General features: G+C 37.8%; 1 pseudogene; it reads right to left on the bottom strand.

Annotated features, from left to right (window-relative positions):
* Positions 1-18283: 18283 nt before the first annotated feature.
* On the bottom strand, positions 18284-23312 carry LOC148208967 (uncharacterized; annotated as a pseudogene).
* Positions 23313-26467: the final 3155 nt, after the last annotated feature.

Below are 26467 nucleotides of genomic sequence, written 5' to 3'. Positions count from 1 at the left end.
AATAGTGCTAATTCGAAACTTATTCTAAAAATAATGCTTTGGACATTCCTCCACTACTAGGTCGTCTCCTGAAGAAACGATTAAGTCCACCTTAGCATAAAAGACGACCTTTCCTAATCTGTAAAGACCATCTCTTTCCAACTACTCCCAGTCGTGGATGGATTCAGGCTCCAGATCTGTGTACCAATCAAAAGCATTGCCCTTTAGTTTTTGGACGACTTGTTTAACGAGTAGATCTCTTTGAGTGCCAGTATTTTCACATGTCTCAACGAAATGAGCAATATGTTGTCAAATTGTTGAAACTTAGGAGGCTGATATCCAATTAGCATTCCACATCATCAATCCTCTTGGTGTACAATTTGGAGTACATTAGGGAGCTTTGAGAAGGTCCACCATATTGAGTTCTAATCGAATTTGTGATCATATCTTGGAGCTTTTGGATAGACAATGAAGCAACTAAAACATAGTGTTCTTGTTGTTATTCTTCCATGATGTTCTTTCTTTTGTTGCTGACTTTCACAGTGTGATTTTGGCTTTACTCAGCAACATTCGCAACATCTTGAATTTCAATCTGGTTCATAAGGGAAGCAATCTTATAGTCCCTCTCTTAGACCATTTTTGTCAGCATGTTAAGTTTCTTCTCTATTTCTGCCAACTTTTCTTCCATGGTGGATGAAGCTTTCTTAGATGCTATTACTTCTTCGTTTGAGAGAAAAAGATGAGAGGTAGAGATGTTCCATTGAACGTGCAAATTTGTTTGACGAGAAATTAAAAGAAGAGAAACTCGAATTAATGAACTTGTATTGTTTTTATGTATGTGAGTGTTACAACCTCTAATATATAATCATCTAATTAATTCTCTTGGATGTAAACTTTAATTTGAGGGCTTGTGAGCTTGTTCTTCAATCAACGAGCTTGTGTGTTTAGCTTCTAGCTTATTGAAGAATCTTTGAAGTCTTCGGCTGTGAAGCTTGATGATTGGTGAAGTTTGTGGTTTGATGAAGTCTTCGGCTTGCTTGAAGAAATACGCAGCTTGTTGAAGTACTTCGGCTCGTGAAGTCTTCCTTGTAGCTTGTGAAGTTCTTCAACTATGCAGCTTATTGAAGTTCTTCGGTTTGTAGCTTGTGAAGTTCTTCGGTTTGTAACTGGATGAAGTCTTCGACTTGCTTTGCGAAATTCATAGCTTGATCAAGTTCGCAATTTGATGAAGTCCTCAACTCGTTGCTTGACAAAGTTCTTCGGCTTGTTGAAGTTCTTCACTATGTAGCTTGTTGAAGTTCTTCGGTTTATAGCTTTTGAAGTTCTTCGACTTGCAGCTTATGAAGTTCTTCGGTTTGCAGCTTGTGAAGTTCTTCGACTTGTACCTTGTCAATGACTCTGAATGATTGTAGACGATTTTGAATGCGCTGATTGCTCCGAATTTTCAATTTTTCTTAATCCTTCTGAATCCATTCCTCCTCAAAATAAGAGGCGACCCATTCTATTTGTAGAGTTTTAGTGGGTCTTATATAGGCCATGAGCTTAATGGGCTTGAGTCCAATCTTCTTGTAGGTTTCCAATTAGTTGATTTCATTAGACGATCATAAGAGAGACACATGAAATAATTTGATTTGCTGATTTAAAATTAATTTAGGACATGTATAATTTTATGATTGGCCAAAATTTCTCCATCAACAATAAGGATTGGTTGGAGATGGATGAACAGACCATAGCAATCATCAGGTCATGCTTGTCGATGATCGTGGCAAGTCTTGTGGCGAATGAGACGACATCGATAGGGCTGATGAAGACACTAACAAACAAATATGAAAAATCCTCTGCCAACAACAACGTGTATCTCATCACAAGATACTTCAACATTCATATGGAGGAACTCCCACATTAATGAGGTGACTAAACTGATGATCAGTTGGAGTTGATGGAGATCACATTTTCTGAAGAAGTGAAGGGTATAAAACTGCATTCTTTTTTGCTTTAGAGTTGGGAAACGATGAAGACAACCATGTCGAATTTGTTGGGGAATGGGAGTCTAAAGTTCTCAGAGATCTGTGATATTGTGATTGATGAGGAGATTTGCAGGAAAGGAAGTGGAAAAAATTCTGCATCCACTTCGTTTGATATGAAGAACTCTATGGATTCAACCTTAATAGTTCAAAGCAAAGGGAAATGGATGATGGATTATGGAAATAGACAGCAGAGGCGTGGCCAGAGGAGTGAGAGCAGCGATGTTGAATGTTTTTATTGCAATAAGAATGGTCACTTTAAGAGACACTATAAGAAGCCTAATGAGGACCAGAAAAAAAAAATACAGACAAATGTTTTGTCAGATGATATTTTTGACATGTGTTAAGGGTGACACGATACCTATAAACCAGTCATTACAGTGGGTAGTAAAACAGTGAAGCTTTGGTACATGTATCTTCAGACAAGAGTTGGTTCATGTCCTTCATTGCAAGAAATCATGGAGCGGTGAGGATGAGAAATGACTGACTCTCCAAGATCAGAGGAATTGGGATGTTGGTTTGAGGTCTGATAGTGGGATCAAGCTAGTTCTGCATGATGCCAGGTATAGACCTAGTTTCAAAATGAATTTGATATCAGCAGAGAAGATGGACGATGAAGGCTACAGAAGTGAGTTTGTAGAGAATAGGTGGAAACTCATGAGGGGATCCAAGGTAGTGGTTGTTGGCCACAGAGAAGCTTCGGTGTATATGTCAAGGTTTGGCGTTGCCAAAGATCAGAGAGACAGGTTATGCAAAAAGCTGTAGATGGTTCAGGGGGAGACATGCTAGAACTAGCAACATTGACAATCAAGACAGATGAGGAGAATTTGTCATGAGTACAGGTTCAACAACTGGGAAGTAGAGAAAAGAAAAGAAAGAATAGCTTAGTTAAGTGTTCAGTACACCGTCGAATTATAGCTCATTGTTAGACGAATTAATGAGCTCATGAAGTCGCACAGGCAAAAGTGTGCATCGAGGAGAAAGACTACAGTTGGTGCTAATGTCAAGAGTGAAATCTCTAGCTTGGTAATAGACTTAGGTTGGTTGGCCAAGTCATCAGTGAAGAAGCTTTCCTTCAAGAGTCGTTGGGTATGATCGAAGAAGGAAGCATCAAAGATAGCTTAGTTCGAGTCGGAACATGTGGCTACGTCCCTTACGTCTGTGAGACAAGACCACATACGATTGCTCAGTCTCAGAACAATCACAGATGAAACATTGGTTGTCGCCAAGAAGATGTTAGAAGTTGTTGTGCAGTGTGAGTGGAGCTTTGGTTAGTGCCAAGAAGATGTTGATTAGTTAGAAATTGTTGGTGCAGTAAAAAACTGAGCCTTGGTTGTTTGCCAAGATGAGGGACACTATTATAGCAGTGGGAGGCAGAATTGTTGTTTTGTCTGCTAGTGCGAGATTGTTGGAAAATTTAGTGGAGCCAAATCAATAATAAAAAGAATGAAGGAATATGTCATTGGGCCTAAATACACATTAAAGCCCAACCTACCTCATTTGTCTTTAAGTTTTGCTTTATAACAAAATATTGGTCTTCAATCGGCTAACTTAACTGAAACGCCCGTGAGATTAAAAACAAAAAGGGAAGCTTATGTGTGGTGGTAGTTCTTGGCAAAGAAGAAGGAGAAAACGAGATCTTGGCTTGTAGTGCATCGTCGACAGTACGTTCTTGTGATTCTGGAGATTTTTCATTCTTGTATTCCAATGTACCTATTGGCATAGTTCTTAGAAGATAGGTGGTCATTGTTGTGGCATCTAGAGAGAGTTTTGTAGAACGTTTTGTGAGATCCATTGTATTATCCTAATCATAGTAGAACCCGCTTGTCATCAGCCCTTGCTTAGGTGAACCAGTATAAATTCTTGTGTCATTTTCTATGTTTCCCTATATTCTTTTATTATTGTGATTGAATTTAGTTGTCACTAAACAACTGTGAAGGAGAAAAGTTTCTTGGTAAGTAATTTTCCCAACAGTTGATTATCTTCAAGAAGATATAAGATCATGATATTTTTGTTCCTGTAAGATGATTGGATTTCTATTTTTGTTAATTTTCATTGAGCCTTTATGAATGGAAAAACTCTTTCATGAAAAGTTATGAGTTAAAAAATTGAGATATTTGACAAGGTATGTTTTTAAATATTGAGATATTTGAAAATTTATGATTTACAAAATTGAGTCTTTTTTTAAGAGGTATGATTTTAAAAAATTGATTTCATGGAGATAAAAAACTACCTTGTACCACAATTTAAATAATAACATCGAACCAAAATGAATTAGGCTAACCGAGCCGTCTACTTAACCATTTACATAGAATAGCATATTCCGAAACCTAGATAATTGATTACAAATCTCTAATTTCTCACATATAATGCCAAACAATGTCATCTTTACCATCGTTGTTTGAGGAATGTCCCCAATTCCACATTTCTCATCCCTTCAGTGAAGGCTACTTCTGTCTTGGAGTTGATGTGAAGACATGAATGCAGAACCGAGAGGAATTGAAGAGCGAAAGTACTTTAAAGATTGAAAAGATAAGTGTTTTTTTTAATAATATCAAAATTAAGAGTATAAGAGAGAGCATTCTTCTTATTTTTTCATGGTGGAAGATTGTGGAAGATCATGTGTAGAAAGTATTCGGTTAGTATTTGATTTTGGGCATTTGAATAATGTAAATCTTACCGTATGGATCCTATTGGATTTTTTTTTCCCTATTTTTCACTTTTTTCTTTTTTCTTTGTATGAACTCCTCTTTTTTCTATTAGATTTTTTTTCTATATGAACTCCTCTTTTTCACTTTTTTTTTATCAACTCCTCTTTTTCTTTTTCATAGTTAGCGGTTCTTTATTTACCTTTAATATTATATATATATTTTTAATTTGTTTGCATGTTAATTTTTTAAAAACTTTAATCGTAAGAGGCAAAATAAAATTGTAATAAGATATATAACATTGAATTCAAAATAAACCAAACAATTAAAATATGAAATTTAATTATACAAAAATATGAAAGAACATTACAGCATGCTATTGAAAATAACCACCAAGACTACACAATGCGCTCTCTTGCATATAACTCCTTTACCAAATTTGATGGCTACACAACTTACAAGCTTTAACATCTAAACCATTCTTTCCCTTGGACTAAATCGCCCACCACAAATAGGAATCACCGCTAGCTCCAAATCTCAATGAATAACCCCATCGATGTTGCCCACCCCCGATGCTTTTTAAGATTAGCTTGGCTCCACTCAGTATCCAATTTATCATTGTCATTATCTAGATATGGGCTAACAGACTCAGGAGCAGATGTTGGGGTGGATGGATGCCGTCTAGCTGTAGCGGAATAAACCTTAGCTGCTCGAGTCTTTGGTTCATATATTGCGAGTCCTTGTGTCTTCTACTTTTGCACCCTTTTCCTTTGTGTTGATTTTGGCCTCCTCCGAGCTCCAAAGAGGTCCTTGATAGGAAACCGATCATCTGCCTCTATGTGTATTGAAGGAAGACGCTCATCTGACTCAGAGTTAACTAATGGTACATATTGCGGATCCGACGGTGAAGAAAAAGCCATTAAACGATTTTGCATACAAGGTGATGTTATAGAATATGTTGACCTTTTTTTACCATTATCACCTTCATTTCCATTCAGACTATTCTCTTTCTCCATACTAAGGGACTATACTGAATGCTCTCTACCCTAGTCAATGTCATCATCATCAAAACATGGGAGCTCCGTTGCTCAATCGTAGCTACTGGATTCCATGGGAGCCTTATAAGGCACATTGTGAATAAAATCTGCAACTGGGACCAGAACTTGGCCCTGACTCCTGTAGCACTCGATAGTCAATTCTGTTTCCTCCTCCAATCCCCTCCCCCCTGATGACATGCACAATCTGCTCTGCTCTGTCCCATCTTCTTGATGCATACCTATAGTCAAAAGGAGTAAATAAAAAGTTTGATAGATTATAAGTACCTTTGATATTCGGCAAGGTGGTGGCGGAGTAACAAAATCACCCTCCTTCTACTGAGGTTTATTCACCTCTTCTTTTGAACTCTTGGACAATGTTTCTGTTGATATCTCAGGTAACTATCGTACTACCTCTACATCTACTTCCTCTTCTTTGACGCTCACCGTCTTAAATCTCACAGGTGATCGCACATGAGACTTCTTAAAACAAGCCCGCCGCGCTATTTGACTAGCCAATCTTCTAGCATCTTCGAACCTTACTTCTCATTCCACATCTATATATGTTCAAATGCCATCCTCCTTTCTTTTCTTCTCTATCTCACTAGAAAACTCAATTGAACCAGCCTGATTTTTCGAACTTTCGCCCATTGCAATAGAGGAAGGCATTATGCACTTATTTCCGTATCATGCACCTCTGAACTACCCCTACTTGTTCCACCTATTGTCCCACTGATCGGTGCCTCATAGCACTAAGATCTGCATTATTAGACTTAATTTAAGTGTTCTTTCCCACTAGTTTCAGCATCCAAGGGAATTTTCTTTTAAACATATGTCTCTATAGGTGCTGAAGGTTTGCTAGGAGCACTAGAGGGTAGTGGTACAATAATAAATTTTTCAATAGGTGGTGGCATTTAGGACTGTGGAGTAGTAGTCGTAACACCCTAGGCCTATTATTCGGACCAAGATTAAGAATTTGGATTCGGCACCTAATGGCCACGACATTCCCCTACGACCTAGCTTCACCACCGTCTTTATATGAGCTAATTAGAAGAGTGAAGAATGTCCCTACAGACCTGAGTCCATCTAGCATGCTTTGTGCTCACTCACATGCTCCATCAATTAGAAGGTCACTCGACCCAAGATTGCTCAAAATCAAGCACGCTTTATGATATGAAACCCTAGAAAATTGCAGATAAAAATCCTTCCATCTTAGGAGGACCCCTAACTATCAATTTCTAAAATCCCAAACCAAATAGCACAATTCCAAGAAAAGATTAGATGAAGGATTACCTTGATGATCGAAGACAAGAGGTAAGGAGAACTGGTTCCCTAATGAAAGTTTGAACACTCCACAAGAAGGTTGGTAAAATCTAGCTTGAATGTTCCGGGTTTGCAACCTAGATCAGGAATTGCAAATTGATAGAACTCTTAGTTATCATGCTAAAAAACTCAAATTCATTCTTTAAAAACTGATTATCTATTCACAAAATTAAATCCCTAATCTCAAAGGAAGCTAAAAGACTATACTACCCCAAATTAAAGTGACATGGTTAATTTAAGAAAAAAAAACTAAATTTAATACCCATCATTGGCTAAAAATATAAAGGCCTAAAATAAGATAAATAAAAATTTTAAAATAATTAGATTTGTTAATACAAAAGTTTCTTCATCTTCTTCTCGTGTCTTCATTTGACACCATGAATAAAGTTTTTTCCATCTTTATCCTCTTGATGTCAATTAGTGGAGCTCACTACTGTTTGGATGTGAGAATCAAATGCTAGTTGTAATTAATTGGCCCTTGAACGGGTGATTGGTCCTAGCGACAAGGCTAAATCATCTTGGTTCATATCATCTTCTCCCCCTTTTTAAGGGCTCGTCCTTTAATCAAAATCGTCACCTACATCAAAATGAGTCAAGTCAGACACATTAAAAGTAGCACTCACGCCATACTTACCTTGGAGGTCAATTTGATAGACATTGTCATTAACTTTCTTCAACACTTGGAAAGGTTCATCTCCCCTTTGGTGTAACTTAGAATCTTGCTGATGTGAGAGTCGTTCCTTTCGAAAGTGAACCCAAACATGATCTCTCTTTTTGAATACCATAGGCTTTCGGTGTTGATTGATTCTTGCAGCTACTTCTGTGTTTTGTTTCTCGATCCTTTTCTTAACCTATTATGTAGCTCCTGAATGGGTGTTGCCTTTTAGTTAGCTTGAAAATTCACAACCTCGTTAGAAGGCAAAGATAATAAATCAAGTGGTGCTAAAGGATTAAATCCATAACCAATCTCAAAAGGAGTATATCTAGTGACACTATGGACAACCCTATTATATGCAAATTCAATGAATGGTAAACAATCCTCCCAAGTTTTGATGTTTCTATCAATTATAGCCCTAAGCATTGTCGCCATTGTTGTATTAACCACCGTAGTTTGTCCATCAGTTTGAGGATGACATGTATTGGAGTAAACTAATTTAGTGCATAGTTTCCCCACAATATTCTCCAAAAGTGACTTAGACATTTAACATCCTTATCGCTAACAATACTTCTAGGAATGCCATGTAATTTAACCACATCCTTGAAGAACAAGCCACTTGCATGTTTAGCATAATTGTTTTATTACATGGAATTAAATGTGTCATTTTGCTAAACCTGTTAACTACTACGAATATGTTATCCTTTCCTTTAGATCGTGGCAAACCAAGTACAAAATCCATTGAAATATCTAACCATGGTCCGCTAGGAGTTGGTAAAGGCAAATAAAATCCACGAGGTTTTGAAGTGTTCATTATGTATACTCTTTATGTATGTCATGTCCCATTCTAGGCCAATAAAAGTGTTCATTCAACATGTCATATGTTTTTGCTACCCCAAAATGCCTCATTAAACCTCCCCCATGAGCTTCTTTAATTAGCAACTCACGAATGGAACAAGTAGGAATGAAAAGCTTATCATTTCTATACTTGAAACCATCAAATAACATATAATCATTCACTATATGTTTTTGCAAAAGAGACTCAACAATAGGTGCAAATGAGTGTCCTGAGAATACAAGGTCTTAATATGTTCAAAGCCAAGCAATTTACTATGAAGGGAGTTCAGTAAAACACACCTCCGAGATACTGCGACAGCTACCACATTTTCCTTGCCTTTCTTATACCGTATCACGTGGGGAAAAATTTCTATGAACTCCAACCATTTGGCATGCCTTTTATTTAGCTTTTGCTGGCCCTTCAAATGATGTAAGATCCAGTGGTCAGTGTGAATAACAAATTTCTTTGGCCATAAATAGTGCTGCCCACGTTTGTAGTGCTGTCACCATAGCATAAAACTTTTTGTCGTATGTAGAGTACTTCAAAGTTGCTCCACTCAACTTCTCGCTAAAGTACATCAATGGCTATTGGTTTTGCATCAAAACAGCTTAAATCCCTATTCCACTTGCATCACACTCAATTTCAAATGTTATTTCAAAATTAGGTAAGGCAAATAAAGGTGCATTACGTAACTTATCTTTCAACTTATTGAAGGCACATTCTTGAGCTTTACCCCACTCAAATTTCATATTTTTCTTAATAAGCTCATTAAGTGGTGCAGCTATGGAACTAAAGTCTCTAATAAACCGCCTATAGAAACCAATTAGTCCATGAAAGCTCATAATCTCACTAGCATTCTTAGGTATGGGTCACTCCCTAATGACTTTAACCTTCTTAGTATCAAGTTCCACTCCTTGTTTTGATATAACAAATCCTAGGAAGTTTATCCTTCCAAGCAAAAATTACACTTTTTAAGGTTAGCATAAAGTTTTCTTTTCGAAGTGCAATTATAACATACTTAACATGCTGAACATGATCCTCTAGTATTCTAGAATATATTAGAACGTCATCAAAATGAAACACAACAAACTCTCCCAAAAAGCACGCAATACATAAAAGTACTAGGTCCAATGATCAACCATGCTTATTTTTAAAAGCAGTTTTCCATTCATCTCCCAAATTCATCCTAATTTGATGGCATCCAGATTTTAAATATATTTCTGTAAATATGCTACATCCATATAATTCATCAAGCATGTCATCCAGCCTAGGAATATGATGTCTATACTTAATGGTAATTTTGTTTATAGCCCTATAATCTACGTACATTCTCCAAGATTCATCTTTTTTAGGTACAAGCCAGACAGGGACACTACAATGACTCAAACTTTCACATACGTACCCTTGGGCAAGTAACTCGTCTACTTGCCATGAATCTCTTTAGCCTCTTGTGGATTTGTCCGGTATGCTGGTCAATTTGAAATTTGAGCACCCAGGATGAAGTCAATCTTGTGTTCTATACCTCACAAAGGTGGTAACTCCTTAGGAAATACACCTTTGAATTCCTGCAAAAGAGACACAAAAGCACTAGGAAAAGAGGATTCAAGCTCCTTAGTTAGTAAGTAAGCTTCTTTAAACATAACCATGAGTATGGTTCGCTTTGAAAACATAGCTTTCCTAATCTCACAAGTTCTAGCACTCCAACTGATTATTTTTTTTATCTTTTTTTTTTCATTAGGTCGCCAGTTATGCTCTTGATTTTCTCTCAAACTCTCATTTTCTTGGGCTCTCTTTTTGTTTTCCTTTCTCTTTTTTGTTTACCTTATTTGCTTTTGCTGCGACCTCGACCTTTCTTTTTTCTAATTTTTCTTGATAAATAAGTACTTCTTTGGAGGATAGGGGAACAAGTACAATTTTCTTACCATTGTGTGTGAATATGTAACGATTAAGAAACCCATCATGATGAACTCTCCTGTATAACTGCCAAGGTCTACCAAGGAGCATATCACCTACATGCATCGGTAACACATCACATAATACCTCATCCTCGTATCTTCCAATGACAAGATTTAGGCCTAAGCCTCCTATCATGCCACTACTTAGTTTTTTCTTTAAAAATTTGTGCATTCTCATAAGAAAAATTTCTATGTTCCTCAAGTTCCATCAATTGAAGCTTCGTTGACTCACTTATAGAAAGTTCAAAATTCAGTCTCTTAGTCCCCAAAAGCTTGTTGTTCTAATTCTAATGGCAATAATTGAGCTTTACCAAAAAAATAATCTATTGGGAGACATGCTGACATGAGTTATATGAGTTGTCCTATATGCCCACAAAGAATCATCTAATTTTAAAGACCAGTCTTTTCTATTAATATTAATAGTTTTCTCTAAAATTGATTTGATCTCTCTATTAGACACTTCAGCTAATCCATTGGATTAGAGATGATAAGTTGTAGCTATCCTATGACGGACATTATACTTAGACAACAAGTTTTTCACTACTCTATTCACTCTCATCACTTATCAAGCATTGTGGGGTTCCATAACGAGTAAAGATATATTTTTGTAAAAGTCTCACAACTACCCCAACATCATTAGTTCGGGTAACAATAGCTTCTATGCACTTGGAAATATAATCGACATGTAACAAATTATAATTCTTACCATTCGAAGGAGGAAATAGACCCATGAAATCAATACCCTATACATCAAAAATCTCAACTTCCAAGATGGGTTTAGAGGCATCTCATAAGTTTAGAGGTGTTACCTATTCTCTGACATTTATCACAAACCTGAGCGAAGTTATTTGCATCATAGAATAGAGTGGGCCAGAAGAACCCACTTTATAGTACCTTCGCCGTGGTCTTTTGTCTTGCAAAATGATCTCCATATGCACACGTATAACAAGCCTCCATGATTGTTCTTTTCTCTTCCTCCACCACACACCTATGAAGGTTCACATCAAAACCAAGTTTGTATAAGTAGGGATCATCCCACCTATAATACCTAACATCATGAAGAAACTTCTTTACCTGCTCCAGCTGAATTCATGGGGAATAATACAACTTACCAGATTATTAGTAATATCAGCAAACCAAGAGACATCTTCGATACGAAGAAGTTGTTCATCTATGAATTGCTCCTGGATCTCTGCTTGATATTTTGAAAGTGGGGACTCGAATCTAGACAAGTGTTCGGCCACTTGATTCTCTGTTACTTTTTGATCCCTTACCTCAATATTAAACTCTTGAAGTAACAAAATCCAGCGTATGAAACGTGGTTCACATCAACAAGTACTTCATTAAAGTAGAATGATCAATATAAACAATCACTTTTGTCTCTATTAAGTAAGACCTAAATTTATCGAATGCAGATACAACTGTTAATAATTCATTTTCAGTAGTAGTGTAGTTTAGTTGTGCTCCTTTCGAGTCTTTCTTGCATAATATACTGGATGTGAAATTTTATTCCTCCTTTGACCTAGCATGGCCCCCTAAAGCATAATCGCTAGCATTGCACATGAGTTCAAAGGATAGGTCCCAGTTAGGTTCTATTATAATTGGAACAGAGCTCAATGTAGTTTTTAAAGTTTCAAGAGCTGTCATGCAAGCTTCATAAAAAACAAATGGTCTATTAACATCTATCAGTTAGCAAATGGGTTTTGAAATTTTTGCAAAATCTTTTATAAAATGTCTATAAAAACCCGTGGCCTAAAAAACTTTTAATTCCTTTAATATTCGTGGGAGGTAGTTTGAAATAACATCAATTTTTGCATGATCCACCTCAATCCCATTTTTTGAAATCTTGTGTAGTAGAACTAGTCTCTTTCGTACCATAAAATGACATTTCTCCCAGTTTAAAATCAGATTTATTTGCTCACATCTTTGTAAAACTTTTTCCAAAATTGAATAAACATGCATCAAAAGAATCTTCATGTAGACCCCTAAATTTGTCATACATTCCATTTCATTGTTCTTTTTATTTTTATTTTTATTTTACCTCATTATTTAATTTTAATTCATAATAACTCTCTTTCTAGAACTTTTATTTTTTTTATGACAAATATTTTATTCGTTTTATTATTGAGTCTTCATGTACATTGATTAATGATAATTGTATCAAAGTTTATGTTATGTCGTGTTAGTTATATGATGTTAGGTTCAGTCTTTTTTTCTCTCTACTATTTGTTCATTTTAATGAAGTTCTCATCTTTTTTTTTTCTTTTTTTTTTTTCAGATTACAATGTTTATTTTTCTTTAAAAAAATGAAGATATTTATTTTCCAAATGACATTTTTCCAACGATGGAACCTTGAAATATTCGAGAGGCTGATGTTCTTGAATTCTTGAGGGTAAAGATGAATATCTCGAAAGGCCAAGATTTGATCTTTATTTTTTTTTCCCTAAAAAAAGATGTAATTTTTAATCGATTTATTTATCCCCATGTTTTGCTAAAAAACAAATAAGTTATTAACAAATCAAATCTTTGTAATTAATATTTTACCTAAAAAAATTCCTATTACTGAAATTGGGGAATTCGATAGGTCAATTCCCTAATATTCTTGAGGTGATGAATTTATTTTGGGAGGGCAAATTAAATTCAAATAACTAAAATAATTTTAACGGGTTTAGGCACTCATAATTATTGTTCATTAGTTACCTTAGGAATAATGATCAATAAAGTACGATTTAAAAACAGAAGTAAAATTTTTTATAAAGGCCATTTTCTTTAAAATAATATGAGAAAATAAATTATCTTTCACTAAACGAGTATTTTGGGGTTCTAAGACTTTCCTCATACACAAAAGACACCCGAACCCAAATTTAATTTGTGCAGATCAACTTCCTTACATTTGGATGGCCAGTCATACCCTAAAAATAAAAACTAGGGCGACTGTAGCAAAAATTGCTTACCGCAAGTGTACGGCTCAAGTTTTAATAAAGCTGGTAAGTAATTACCGATATCGTCCACTGGATTGGTTTTCTAGTCACTCGAGTACTACGGATATTAATGTCCAATTTTATCTAGAGAAACAATCAGGAATTTCTTTTGACACACAAAAGATAACATAACAAAGTGAATAAAAAGACTCTAAGAAAACTCTTATGGAGAACGGGTCCTAGGGAAATGATTTCACCAATTGAACCTACGAGCGGACAAATTAAACATGCCGAGATTGAATATGCAATTAATCTATAAGTCAAGAAATCAAGAATCATAAAAGTCTCTCCCGAGCACAATTAATTCTCCCACTTATTAAGAAACCAATATCTCTATCTAGTTTCATTAACAAGCAGGGCCTTAAGTCTTAATCTTTTAACAACCTCTAAGATAATTCTAAATCTCCCGATCTTAGAACTACCCCAGTCATGCATTCAGGTTCCAACCTAAACCACCTCTCCGAAGCATAAGATTCAGATTTAGCAACAATTGATCCATGATCAAGAGATTATAAGCATTAAGCAAATAAATGCATAAATAGATTAAAAACAAATCAATCAAGACAAATGTTAATAAATCCAACTCATAAATCCAACGGCTACGTCAATCCCTAGAACAAGAAGATTAGCTACTCATGTTCACCAAAATACAATAAAATCCTACAAAGAATTTCATAATAAAACTAGAAAAGATAAGGGAAAGGAGAGAAACTAAAGCCGTAGTGTCGATTGACCGTCCCCGACTCAATCTCCACGATCACGAGCCCTCGAAAATCATCTACTCAGCCTTCTTACCTCAAAACCCGAGCCCATCTTCTCCAGAATCCTTTTTCACCTCTTTTAAATCCCCCAACGGCGCACTCATCTTTCTCTTTAAGTTAGGGCATCGCTACAGCGCCATGGCGCTACAATACAGCGCTGCGACGCTGCTTCTTCGGGATTTTGCTATCAATTCTGACCTGTACGCGCGCCATGGCGCTAAAGGATGGCATTGCGGCGCTGATGTGGTTTCAACAAGCTCCTCTTTTTCGCTCTAGTTTCCTTCAAATGATCGCTTATGCTTCAATTCTTTCTGATAGCTTGATCCTATAAAAAACATCAGTTATGCATGTAAATAAGCCACAAATGACCGAAAATTGTTAAATGATTTCTACCTGAATATCATGAAATGTGGTGCATAAAGTGTACTATCAAAATACCCCCAAACTTAGCTTTTTACTTATCCTTAAGTAAACAAAACTAGTTAATGACCACTAAACCCAAGCAGACAACTGACACCTAGAGCACGCTCATCCCTGAACATCTCGCAACTCAGTATGATGATTCCCTTTTCTAAGCCCTTTCAACCTTTTAAGCTCCAAAAAAAAAAAAAATCGATAAGTCAATCATACATCCTACGAGATCCTTCCAGATGACAATCAAGAGGTTAAGTAGTGAACGAAATATTTTGAAAAAATAAAACTCAAGCATCTCATCAACTTCTTGAAATCAAAAGCAAAGACTCAACACTATCATAGGAATTCACTCAAATCTCTCAACATATCTTCAAGGTGTTTTAACTCTCAGAATCAAAACGAAGCACATTATTACCATAAGCTTGCGAGTGAATCAAATCTCCCATCTCAAATATGTATTGAATGCACAAAATCAAAGGGACTTTGATAAAGGTTGTAATGGGGCTTAGGTAAAGGTGAGATAAAAGGAATTTAAGAGGCTCAAAGTCAAGACAAAGGAGATATTAGGTTGCATGCTAACTACATGACGTGCTGAAGCCAATGAACAATGAATACAATGCACCATCGAACACTAACACTCCTAAGAAAACACAAGAATTATTGCTCCTTGGAAGATAATTCTCCAAATGTTTTTTTTTTCTCTACATTACTCAACGAAGAAGAGAGAGTACGCTTATGAAACTTTTTTTTTTTTGTTAATTTCTTTACAATCAGACTCTTTTTCTCTTTTTCACTGTATATATTTTTTTCTTTTTTCACATGTTTTTCTCTTACAAAGTTGGCTTGAATCGAGACAAATTAAAACATGCAACTTTTCCTTCCTTGTCTTGACACTGGTAAAACAATATGGAGGATAATATTTGAAACAGGCCTCAGGGTTAATAAATGTGTTCAATCCAAGAAAAAGAATGGGAAATTAGGCTCAAATATGGCTCTCTAAAGGAAAATATAACAAGGTAGGCTCTTTAGAAGTCTTAAATAATGGGTAAACATAAATTGCTCTTATCATCTTAAGACACCAATTCAAACAAGTGGTCACAAAATGCATTCACTAGCAAGTTCTAGAATAAATATGCCAAGTTCGATCACACACAAGAATGAAAATTGAGCAAGATGTAATGGATTGCTCTAAGGCTCAAAAGCTCACTGGGTATGTAAATAGTGTCAAGTCAATGACAATTTTCATTCAACAATCCGACGAGAAACCATCATAAAATTTTCAAGAAGGAAGACAACAACATTCACACTTAACTCTTTCATGCATAAGGAAACCACTCAAAAAATGCATTCATAACCCACCAAAATTTCAAGGATATTAAATAGAATTCAAGGTTTCAAAAAGGAGATCAACATATATGAATCAGAGTAAACCTATCATCCAAAAATAATTATTACAGACCAGATTCCACTACCCCAAACTTAAATGTTACATTGTCCCAATGTAAAGAAAAAAAAATGCAATCAAATTAAAATAACAGTCCGAACAAAATATGAGGGAGTAGAAGGAAACTGCCCTGAATGACGACGTAGAGTCACTTGTCCTCATCCTCAATGGATGAATCATGAAATTATGGAAGTGGAGGAAGAGGTTGCGATGATTGTTGAGCCTGAAAGCATTGAACAAGATAGTCAAATTGCAGCCTCCGATTCACCTGAAAACGATGGAACTGGCGTGAAAGATGGCGAACTTCCTCCTCAAGTGGTCGGGGAGCGCGCTGCTGTGGAGGTGGGTCGGCATGGACTTCCGGTTGTTCTTCCGTAGGGCCGTCAATCTCCATAAGGGGCTTCCACCCACGGATAGACAAAATGTAATTCTTGTCCATCACACTTTTGGGACCTAGGAATGTCTCCGTGGGGTCGCAAACAACACCAACCTTCTTACAGAGATCGGTTATCAACATGGGATGGGGAAGGCCACCGGTTGTGGTACCGCGTCTTGCATGCTTAATGCTCTACTTGATAATCCACCCAACATCAATAGACTTACCAGTAACAATGGCGTATAGCAATATGGCCCGTTCTTTGGTGACATCGCTCATGTGGGTCACTGGGAGTAGCTTTGAACAAATAAAATTGTGCCAAACCTTATTGTGAACACTCAGATCTGCAGATTTGAAGGTAATGGCTTCACTGTGCCGCATTTTCCATTCAGCATTCGGGCGGCATAAACTACTAAGGATCTGATCCATGTCAAGCTCCTCACTAGCATACCGATTATAGTCGTCCCGATCAAAATTGGGAAGCTCAAAAAATTCATTGATAGAGATACTGTCGAAAGCCACGCTTCTTCCCCGGACAAAAGAAATATTGGACCCCTCCTGGATATTAGCATAAAATTCACGAACAAGGGGGACCACGGCGACATTGGGCTGCTGAAAAAAATTGACCCACCTTCTAGAAACAATATTCTCATACATGCTCTGTTGGTGGACCTCATTAAGCAATAGGCCCCGTTCCTGAATAAGACTTTTATGGGCCTCTACAGTAGAGAACCAAGTGGATGCCTCCTCATTAATAAATTTTTTTCTATCATATGAACAAGAAGAGGAGACACCACGTGCTCGATTTGGAGCCATAACAGTACAAACACAACAATACGACAAAAACGCTCTAGAAAAGTACTGACACTTCAAAATGATTCAATCCAAGTGCGATAATCTCAATAAACACAATAACAGCCAAATATCAGTGTATATATCGGCCCAAAACAACAAAATCTTACTTGGTTGGGATGAACGTGTGGATTTGACAAAAACCCACAACTTGAACTCCCAAAATCGCTCTAAAAGAACACGCAATCCTGAAATAAAGGGTAGAAACCGTGAATTGAGGATGAAATCGGCCTAAGACGGAGGAAAATCGAAGAAAAATCGAGCAAAAACGGAGTGAGAGAGGCGGAAGAGCGCTGTGGCGCTTAGGGTTTTCGAAAACGGCTGGAAACAGTGGGACGAAATCTGGGTTTAAAAACCCAGATATCGCGACAGTGCCATGACGCTATAAGTGAGCACCATGGCGCTCTGCTCTCGGGAAATTCTGTTGGGCCAAGCGCTGCAGAGCGCTGTAGCGCCCTTGAATCCGCCATGGCGCTTCCACGCGTCCAACATGCACGAAATTTTTTTCTTCTTCTTCTTCTTCTTCCTACACAAAGAAAGAAAACAGAACAAATAAGAATAAAAGAAGTTAGTAAGAACCTACAATAGAGAAAAAAAAACAAAATAAAATTAAACTCAAAGGGAAGAAATATATGGGTTGCCTCCCAAAAAGCGCTTTATTTAACGTCTGTAGCTAGACGGTGTAACTATCGATCAATTTGGCTCATCCAAAAGAATTCTATCAAAACTTCTCTCTTCCGTGCAAAAATAATGTTTGAGTCGTTGCCCATTGACTTTGAAAGATCTTGCATCACTTGCTTGTAATTCAATGGCACCATGTGGAAAAACAGACTTTATGGTAAAAGGACCTGACCATCGAGATTTTAGTTTGCCAAGAAATAAACGTAATCGAGAATTAAATAAAAGAACCTGTTGCCCGGGCTCAAAAGATCGATGCTGAATCATCTTATCATGCCACTTTGTTGTTCTTTCTTTGTAAAGCTTGGCATTTTCGTAAGCCTAACAACGAAACTCTTCCATCTCATTTAGTTGTAAAAGACGTTGTTCCCCAGCTTTTTGAAGGTCAAAATTTAATTTCTTGATGGCCCAATAAGCTCTGTGTTCCAATTCCACCGGATGGTGACAAGCTTTCCCAAACACCAACCGATACGGTGACATACCAATTGGAGTTTTGAAAGCTGTTCTGTAAGCCCATAATGCATCTTCCAACTTCAAAGCCCAATCCTTTCGGTTTGTTTTGACTGTTTTCTCCAAAATCTGCTTGATTTCCCTGTTAGAAGTTTCAGCTTGACCATTAGTTTGAGGATGATAAGCTAAAGAAATTTTGTGTTTAACTCCATACCTGGTGAGCATTGAATTAAACAATTTATTACAGAAATGCGAGCCTTCATCACTAATAAGCGCGCGTGGAGTGCCAAATCTAGTAAAAATATTCTTATGCAAATATTGTAACACTACACGTGCATCATTCTTTTTCGTGGCCACAGCTTCAACCCATTTAGAAACATAGTCAACAGCCAATAAAATATAAAGATACCCATGCGAAGAAGGAAAGGGACCCATGAAATCAATACCCCACACATCAAATAATTCTACCTCTAAAATAGCAGTTAAGGGCATTTCGTGACGTCGAGAAATATTACCTGTTCTTTAGCACCTGTCACAAGTCTTTGCAAAAGTATAACAATCCTTAAAGATCGTAGGTCAATAAAAACCTGATTGCAATACCTTAGCAGCAGTACGAGTAGGTCCAAAGTGACCGCCATAAGGTGAGGAGTGACATTCATGCAAAATATTATTGATTTCCTCTGTTGGTACGCACCTTCGAATGATTTGGTCAGAACAAATTTAGAAAAGCAGAGGTTCGTCCCACAGGTAATGTTTTACATCATGCAAGAATTTTTTTCTTTGATGAGAGTTGAGATCTAGTGGTAATACTCCTCCTGCAAGAAAATTAACAAAGTCAGCAAACCAAGGAATACTAGACTCTACCTGATACAATTTCTCATCAGGAAAATCTTCTGTGATGGGGAATGTTTTGGGGTTGTCCTGTTCAATCCTTGACAGGTGATCAGCTACCACATTTTCACACCCTCTCCTATCCTTAATCTCAAAATCAAACTCCTGCAAAAGAAGAATCCATCGAATCAGGCGAGGTTTTGCATCTTTCTTATTAAATAAATATCGAAGAGCTAAATGGTCAGTATGCACAGTCACTTGAGTGCCTAACAAATATGGCCTAAATTTATCAAAAGCAAAAACTACATCAAGCATCTCCTTTTCTGTGGTAGTGTAATTTTGTTGTGCACTGTCAAGGGTCCTGCTTGCATAATAAATTGCTCTGAAAAATTTATCTCGTCTCTGGCCCAAAACTGCTCCTACTGCAAAGTCACTAGCATCACACATAATCTCAAAAGGTTGACTCCAATCAGGAACTACAATAACAGGTGCAAAAGTCAATTTCTCTTTTAACATATTAAATGCTAACAAACAATCATCAGTAAAAAGAAAAGGAGCATCTTTTTCAAGAAGATTACATAGAGGTTTTACAACTTTTGAAAAATCTTTAATAAAGCGCCTGTAAAATCCTGCATGTCCTAAAAAACTCCTAACTCCTTTTACATTCATTGGGGGATGAAGTTGTTCAATTGCTGAGATTTTAGCCCTATCAACTTCCAATCCCTTCTCAGAAACCTGATGCCCCAACACTATCCCTTCTGTGACCATAAAATGACACTTTTCCCAATTCAGAACAAGGTTAGTTTCTTGACAACGCTGCAAAACACGAGAAAGATTATGGAGGCAAGTGTCAAATGAAGAACCAAAAACAGAAAAATTATCCATAAAAACCTCCATGATGTCTTCAACCATATCAGCAAAAATAGCCATCATGCATCGCTGAAATGTAGCAGGGGCGTTACACAACCCAAATGGCATTCGCCTAAAGGCAAAGGTACCATAAGGGCATGTGAATGTCGTCTTCTCTTGGTCCTCAGGAGCAATCGCGATCTGATTATAACCTGAATAACCATCAAGAAAACAATAGTAAGGATAACCTGCTAATCTATCAAGCATCTGATCGATAAAAGGGAGAGGGAAGTGATCTTTTCTGGTGGCCTTATTTAATTTTCTGTAATCAATGCACACGCGCCACCCAGTCACCGTCCTAGTAGGGATGAATTCGTTTTTGTCATTTTTTATTACCGTCATCCCTCCTTTCTTTGGCACAACCTGCACATGACTCACCCAAGAACTATCAGATATAGCATAAATAACCCCTGCCTTAAGGAGTTTTAAAACTTCGGCTTTTACCACATCCTTCATAGCTGGGTTTAGTCTCCTTTGATGCTCAACTGATGGTTGAAAAGTATCCTCCATTAAAATTTTATGCATAACTATCGAAGGACTAATACCTTTTATATCAGCAATAGACCATCCTAAAGCAGATTTATGAGTGCACAAAATTCTCAACAATTTTTCCTCTTCTACTTGGCTCAAAGAATCAGATTTAATAACAGGAAAAGTAGAAGGCTCATTAAGAAAAGCATATCGAAGATGAGCAGGTAATTGTTTCAATTCAAGTGCAGGAGCTTTCATAGGTTCATCAATGTTTTCATTAAGCTTCATCACATCAACTTTAACATTTTTATCATTAATAATTGGTAATCGATTAAGAGCATCATGATAAAAAGAAACCTCCTGATCTAATTCCCCTATTTCCTCAATATCATAACCAAACATGCATTTTTCAAGGGCATCATCAAATGAAACAAAATATCTTATTTCAGCCACAGTGGCATCAGCAACATCTATCCTATGGCATGTACTTACCTCCTTGGGATATTTCATGGCACGAGATATGTCGAACACAACGGTCTCCTCATTAACTCTCAAAGTCAACTTACCCAATTGCACGTCTATCAGAGCACGTCCAGTCGCTAGGAAAGGTCGTCCCAAAATTATAGGAATCTCTGAATCTTCTTCCATGTCCAAGACCACAAAATCCGCAGGGAAAATGAATTTGTCAACTTTGACAAGAACATCTTCAATGACACCTCTGGGATAAGTGATAGATGGATCAGCTAGCTGCAAGGATATTGTAGTTGGTTGCACCTCTCCAAGACCAAGTTTCCTGAAAACAGACAAAGGCATCAAATTAATACTGGCACCAAGATCACATAAAGCCTTATTAAATGATGAACTACCCATAGTACAAGGAATAGTAAAACTCCCTCGATCTTTCAATTTCTGTGGTAGTTTTCGCTGAAGGATTGCACTGCACTCCTCAGTGAGATTCACCGTTTCATAAGCCTCTAATTTTCTTTTCCCAATCATAATGTCCTTCATAAACCTTACATAATTTGGCATTTGTTCCAGTGCATCTGCAAAAGGAATATTAATGTGAAGTTTCTTAAAAATTTCTAAAAATTTAGCAAATTGAGCATCAATCTTTTTCTTTTGGAAACGCTGAGGATAAGGTAAAGAGTTAGGAAGACTAGAAGCAATAGAACTAGTAGGCTTGTCATCCTGTAGAGTAGGAGTGGCCTCCTTTACAACTTCCTCCTTATTTTCCCATTCCTCATTTGTGATGACTGGTTCTTCCATTTTTTTCTTTTCAGGCTCCTGGAGCTCCTTTCCGCTTCTCAAAGTGACGGCTTTGCAATGTTCTCGTGGGTTAACTTCAGTGTCACTTGGAAACTTCCCTTTCTGCATAGTGTTCAATGTGGATGCCATTTGCCCTATATGCACCTCCATGTTCTTGATGGCAGTTGTGTTTCCTTCCAATTTAACTTCCATCCCTTCTACCTGATTTTCAATCCGACTAGCTCGACTTCTAGACTCATTGATGAAAGCCCCAAGTAGATCCTCAAGGGAGGATTTCTTTTCAGTTGGCTGAGATGTAAAACCTGGTGGAGGTTGCAAAACATTCCTGTTGTTAGCATAAGAAAAATTTTCATGATTCCTTAACCCTGGATGATAGTGTGTTGGCAACGAGCTTTGTTGCTGATTTCCCTTGTAGCAAAAATTTATATTATTGACATACTGAGCTTGCTCGATGGTTGGCTCATAGTAAGAATATGTATCTGCTGCTGCCACCAACTCTTTTGAATGAAAAGTTCCTGGTCCTGAAAGTTTAGAGATAGCATTAGTCAAAGCTTGAACTTGAGCTTTTAGGGAACTTACCTCATCGATTTCATACATTCCAGCAACTCTTTTGGCATACGATCTCTCACTAGGCCATTGGAAACTATTGGCTGCCATGTCCTCCAGTAATATGTAAGCATTCTCAAGTGTTTTGGATAATAAAGTGCCTCCTGCTGCAGCATCCAGTATAGTCCTTGTTTGTCCATTCAGTCCATTGTAAAACATCTGAATCTGCGGCTACTCTGGATAACCATGCTGTGTACATTTCCTTAGAAGCTTCTTATATCACTCCCAGGTCTCAAACAATTGCTCATAATCATATTGCCTGAATGATCCGATCTCTGTTCTAAGTTGAGCTGTCTTGGCAGGTGGGAAAAATTTTGTGAGAAACGCATGAACCATCTCCTGCCAAGAATTAACACTGCCTAGTTGCAAAGATTTCAACCAATCCCTTGCCTTACCCTGCAAGGAAAAAGGAAAAAAGGCGTAAGCGAATAACATCATCAGTTACTCCATTCATCTTCACAGTACCACAAACATCTAAAAACATTGTCAAATGATTGTTTGGATCCTCTGTGGCACCGCCCCTAAATGTATTTTCTCGAACCATCTGGATGAGGCCAGGTTTCAACTCAAAATTGTTGGCATTAATAGGCAAATTGGTTATGCCAACATGATCAGGGAAGTTCGGCCGGCAGTAATCTCTAATGGTCCTTTGGTTATTTTGTTCTAATTGGGGTGGTTCTATAGGTTGAACAATCGGTACAGGTGGTGGTGGATCCATCTCCGGAGTCGTCTTCTTTTTCTCCTTTCGATTTCTTTTACAGGTTTTCTCAATTTCAGGATCAAAAGGGACTAAAACTGCGTCTTTATCCTTGCGCATACAAATCAACTCCCTAAAAAAAAAAAGAAGTACAGACACAAAAATTAAAAACAACTATAAAGTAAGATCAAACAAATTCTCCACAGTATCAAGTGAAACTAAATAATTGCCAATCCCCGACAAAGGCGCCAAAAACTTGTAGCAAAAATTGCTTACCGTAAGTGTATGGGTCAAGTTTTAATAAAGGTGGTAAGTAATTACTGATATCGTCCACTGGATTGGTTTTCTAGTCACTCGAGTACTACGGATATTAATGTCCAATTTTATCTAGAGAAACAATCAGGAATTTCTTTTGACACACAAAAGATAACATAACAAAATGAATAAAAAGACTCTAAGAAAACTCTTATGGAGAACGGGTCCTAGGGAAATGATTTCACCAATTGAACCTACGAGCGGACAAATTAAACATGCCGAGATTGAATATGCAATTAATCTATAAGTCAAGAAATCAAGAATCATAAAAGTCTCTCCCGAGCACAATTAATTCTCCCACTTATTAAGAAACCAATATCCCTATCTAGTTTCATTAACAAGCAGGGCCTTAAGTCTTAATCTTTTAACAACCTCTAAGATAATTCTAAATCTCCCGATCTTAGAACTACCCCAGTCATGCATTCAGGTTCCAACCTAAACCACCTCTCCCGAGCATAAGATTCAGATTTAGCAACAATTGATCCATGATCAAGAGATTATAAGCATTAAGCAAATAATTGCATAAATAGATTAAAAACAAATCAATCAAGACAAATGTTAATAAATCCAACTCATAAATCCAACGGCTACGTCAATCCCTAGAACAAGAAGATTAGCTACTCATGTTCACCAAAATACAATAAAATCCTACAAAGAATTTCATAATAAAACTAGAAAAGATAAGGGAAAGGAGAGAAACTAAAGCCGTAGTGTCGATTGACCGTCCCCGACTCAATCTCCACGATCACGAGCCCTCGAAAATCATCTCCTCAACCTTCTTACCTCAAAACCCGAGCCCATCCTCTCCAGAATCCTTTTTCACCTCTTTTATATCCCCCAAACGGCGCACTCATCTTTCTCTTTAAATTAGGGCATCGCTACAGCGCCATGGCGCCATTAGTGAGCGCCATGGCGCCGTCCCAGATTTGTGACGGACGTGCAAGTTCGTAGCGCCATGGCGCTACAATGGCGCTGCTTCTTTGGGATTTTGATATCAATTCTAACCTGTACGCGCGCCATGGCGCTAAAGGATGGCGCTCCGGCGCTGATGTGGTTACAACAAGCTCCTCTTTTTCGCTCTAGTTTCCCTCAAATGATCGCTTATGCTTCAATTCTTTCTAATAGCTTGATCCTATAAAAAACATCAGTTATGCACGTAAATAAGCCACAAATGACCGAAAATTGTTAAATGATTTCTACCTGAATATCATGAAATGTGGTGCATAAAGTATACTATCAGCGACTCCATTTTTCTCATCTCCAGAAGAAAGTCGGCCGCTCCACGTCGCAAACCAATAGTGATAGTTGGGCGACTCCACAAATGACTTCATCTTTTAAGCGGGTCAAATTTATTTTTTGTATTATTTTCTATATGTGGCATCTTTTTATTTTGACACACATGTACATAAGCCTCCTACTCAGGCTTTACCTTTAACTTTAGAATCGAGGATGAGTAGTGATGACATTCGTGGAGTATTGGACTCCCATGTAGGGACATGAAAACTCTCACTCAAGTCAACCTTAATCAAGAGGCTGATAAGGGTACCTTTATTTCTTCCTGGAAAAGAAAGGAATGAAAGACAACTTGGGGACCCTTATCCTTGAGAATATAGAGACTCACCGCAATATTTATGTATTGTTGACGATGAGTTCTGGTCGAAGGCCACGTGCTCCTCGGATGAACAGCTCGGCCAGAGAATAAGGGAACCTGAAACCAAAGGACTCGACGTCGGTACGGTGTCCCGCCTAAAACACTCAGACGATCAAGTTAGTAATCGAAATAGAAATAGGAAAAAGACACCTTAAGTGTGAGTGACAGGTTTTTCACTTACTTGGTGAGGGTGAGGGTCCTTCCTTATATAGCATTGAACAACCTACCAGGAAAGACGACGGTTAGAGGTGGTAGGGTTTAGGAAATGTCGTGCTCGGGTTTTTCCCCCCAAACAGTCAGCCTTCTTTCAAGGCCAGGCCGTTTGTCAACTAGTGGGCTGCGACCAAAAGGTGTTGGAGAGAGGCAAGGCACGCGTGCCTTTTTGAATCGGAAGGTGTGACCTATGGAACTAGCAGTTGCAATGATTAGCCGTCATCACGTATGACTGACTTTATGGGAGGACACGTGCCCACCGCTGTTTCGCACGCGGTTGTGCCTTTTGGGCAGGGCGCTAAGCTGCAGGATCAGCGGTCGCGATTCTCAACATCGTTGGGATTCGGAACGACGCCTCAGAGATTTTTAAAGTCGCGATGATTACTCTTCTCACTTTTCTGCACTATTTGCATTCACTACGGCCGATTGTCCCATTTGGCTTCCATGGCTAATCATCCGATGCTGAATCACGTTCCGTTGCAGGCCACAAAGCAAGATCTTTCAGAGCTCCATCCCAAATACAAAATCGCCGACTATGTTATCATGCGCCTTCCGACGGAGGAGGAAAGGATAAACAATCCTCCATCCGGGTGGGTAAGTTTTTACCCACAAATGTTCTGAAACAGAGTTAGACTCCCCCTTTCTCTCTTCGCCCAGTCTTTTTTGACATTTGCCGGCGTGGCACCGATGCAGCTAGCCCCTAACGCATTGGAATCCTGATGGCGCTAGCCATCCTTTGGTCGAAATTAGGAGAAGGTGAGAAAATGACTATGACCCTGTTGTTTGCTCTGACCCTGATGAAGTCTATCAGGGACTACCCAGGATTTTATCGCTTGGGCTCTCATTGCGGGACACTTTTCAACACCCCTACGTCGAACAAATACTGGAAGGACCACTGGTTCTTCATCGACGGTTAGTGGTTGGCTAGTGGTGGTCCGTTTGTTAGACCTGTGACCAGCCACTTTAAGGAGAACGATTAGTTTTTCTTGCAATTCTTATACATTGGTTCCTCTTTTGCAGTGTTTCCGAGTCGGACGCTTCCTCTCTCGTCTGAATCAAAGACTACATTGAAGAAGATTTTGGCGATCCTTTGGCC

Source organism: Momordica charantia (assembly GCF_013281855.1).
Source record: "Momordica charantia cultivar OHB3-1 chromosome 9 unlocalized genomic scaffold, Mcharantia_2.0 BLBB01000009.1, whole genome shotgun sequence".
In the NCBI taxonomy this organism is placed as follows: Eukaryota; Viridiplantae; Streptophyta; class Magnoliopsida; order Cucurbitales; family Cucurbitaceae; genus Momordica; species Momordica charantia.
This window is presented reverse-complemented; position numbering and strand designations above follow the sequence as displayed.